We start from the raw sequence: 2,840 nt of genomic DNA, 5'->3' as shown, positions 1-2,840 counted from the left end.
CCAGGATGGTCTCAAACTCCTGACCTCGTGATCCGCCCGTCTCGGCCTCCCAAAGTGCTGGGATTACAGGCTTGAGCCACTGCGCCTGGCCTGTTCAAATTCTTATAGAGCTATTCACCTCTCAGTACTTTTGCATTTCAGAATTTTCCTGGATATTCACGCATATCTCTTTTTCCAGATACACTTTCGTGCAAAATAAAATTTCTTTTTCTCAGTAGGATTGTATCATATATAAACTATAGTGAAATGACAACAGTAACAATAAAAGGGGAGTGGCTCATCACAATCCAGAGTTGTTACAATATATTATGTAAAATATCTATTATAGATATGTTAAATATGTTAAAAGGAACTCATGTTTTAAAGTTTTTTAATTATGAAAAACCACAATCAACAAATAAGAGATCCTCAACAAAGATGCAGAAATTATGTAAAAGAACCAAATGGAAATCCTGAAGTTTAAGAATACAGTAACAGAAATAAAAAATTCATCAGAAGGGCTCAACAGATTTATGGCAAAAGAAAATCAGTGACTTTTAAGATACATCAATAGAAACCATCTACTCTGAAAAACAAGAGTGGAAAAAGATGGAAGTAAAATGAACAGAGCCTCAAAGACATGTGGAACAACATTCAGCTTACCAACATTTTGAGTACCAGGAAAGAAGGGCAGAAAAAAAAATTAATAAAATATTGGCCAAAACGTGACAAATTTACTTTCTTTTTTTTAAGATGGGAGTCTCGCTCAGTCACCCAGTCTGGAGTGTAATAGTGTGATCTTGGCTCACTGCAACCTGTGCCTCCCAGGTTCAAGTGATTCTCCTGCCTCAGCCTCCCAAGTAGCTGGGATTACAGAAACCCGCCATCATGCCCGGCTAATTTTTGTATTTTTGTAGAGACAGGGTTTCACCATGTTGGCCGAGCTGGTCTTGAACTCCTGACCTCAGGTGATGTGATCACCTCGGCCTCTCAAATCCCCACCTGTGCTGGGATTATAGGTATGAGCCACCATGCCTGGCCCCAAATTTATTTTTTCTAAGGAAAATAAATCTACAGATCTAAGAAGCACAATGAATTTCAAGTAGGAAAACATAAAGCAACCCACAACTGGACACAACGTAGTCAAACTTGTTGAAAGCAAACACAAGGAGAAAAATCTTGAAAGTAGGAAGAGAATAATGATTCAGGATATGCAGAGATTAGTGGCTAACTTCCAGTTAAAAACAATACAGACAACAAGACAGTGAAATCACATATTCAAAGAGCTGAAAGATACAGCTGTCAACCAAGAAGGCAGCAAAACTATCCTTCAAAAATGAAAAAATATTCCCAGATAACCAAAAATTGAGACAATTGTTTTTGCTAGCAGACCTGCCTTAAACAAACACCAAAGGAAGCCCATCAAGCTGAAAGGAAAAGACATCAGACTTAAATACACAGAAAGAATTGAAGAGCACCAGAAATGGCAAATATGTGGGTTAATTCAAAAAAGACTCTATAAACATATTTTTCTCATTTCTTCCTTCCTTTAAGACACCTAAGAACATATAAAGCAATGATGGCAAGACTGTACTACTGGGTTTATAATATATATAGAAGTATATTATAATAGTGGTACAATAAAGAAGAGAAAAATGGACCTACATTGGAGGAAAGTTTCTTTATCTTACTGATAATAAGCAGCCTGTTAAAATGCATAATCCTGACAGCAACCACAAAGAAAATATCTTTAAAAATACACAGTTAAAAAAAATCACTGGAGTAATTAAAATGGCACACTAAAAAGTATTTAACACAAAAGGCAATAGAGGAAACAAAGGAACAAAAACACAGGAGATACCTATCTATATCTATGTAGATACATATATATATAAAGGACCATATCATATATAAACCACAGTGAAATGACACTATATATACTTGCTTTACATATGTATAGATATCTTTTTATATATGTATATAAATATGTGTATATTGTGTGTGTGTGTGTGTGTGTGTGTGTGTGTGTAGCAGGTACCAAAATGGCAAATGTAAATCCAACTATATCCCTAATTAAATATGAATGGTCTAAATAGTCCAATGGAAAGGCAACAACTGTCAGAAAGGAGAGAAACACAAATTCCAACTATATGCTGTCAACAAAAGACATATCCTACATTCAAAATTGAAAGTAAAAGGATGGGGAAAAAAAGGATATACTATAGAAGCAGTACCCACAAGAGACAGAATGGCTATATTAACATCAGATAAAACACACTTTAAGACTATAGAGACAACGAAAGACATTTCATAATAATAAACAGTCAAAACATCAGGAAGATATAACAATTGTGTATGCATCTAAAAAGAGTCCCAAAATAATGAAGCAGTAACTAACATGATTGAAAGGAAAAATCTGAAATTCAACAATTATATTTGGAGATCTCAATGCCTCACTCTAAATAAGTAATATAATAATTAGACAGAAAACTAGAAAGGACAGAGAAGACCGGAATCACACTATCAACAACTATACGTAAGTGGCATATATTGAAAACACTACCAAACAATACTAGAATACACAGTGTTTTAAAACATTCTCTAGGACAGGCCACATGCTGGGCCATAAAATGAGTCTCACTAAATTTAAATGGATTGAAGTCGTAAAAATATGTTGTCTGAGCCGCACAAGGTGGCTCACGCCTGTAATCTCAACACTTCGGGAGCCCGAGGTGGACAGATTGCTTAAGCCCTGGAGTTCAAGACCAGCCTGGGCAACACAGCAAGACCCTGTCTTATAAACAAATACGGGCCGGGCGCGGTGGCTCAAGCCTGTAATCCCAGCACTTTGGGAGGCCGAG

At 36.2% G+C, this 2,840-nt stretch overlaps 1 protein-coding gene across 4 annotated transcripts in view; it reads right to left on the bottom strand.

Moving 5' to 3' along the window:
• Positions 1–2,840, bottom strand: part of ZNF148 (zinc finger protein 148) — a 144,664-nt gene that overhangs the window by 92,367 nt on the left and 49,457 nt on the right. The window lies entirely within an intron of this gene.

The sequence above is a fragment of the Colobus angolensis genome, unplaced genomic scaffold (assembly GCF_000951035.1).
Source record: "Colobus angolensis palliatus isolate OR3802 unplaced genomic scaffold, Cang.pa_1.0 Scaffold31, whole genome shotgun sequence".
Classification (NCBI taxonomy): Eukaryota; Metazoa; Chordata; class Mammalia; order Primates; family Cercopithecidae; genus Colobus; species Colobus angolensis.
The sequence above is the reverse complement of the archived record's forward strand: the minus strand, read 5'-3'. Positions and strand labels throughout refer to the sequence as shown.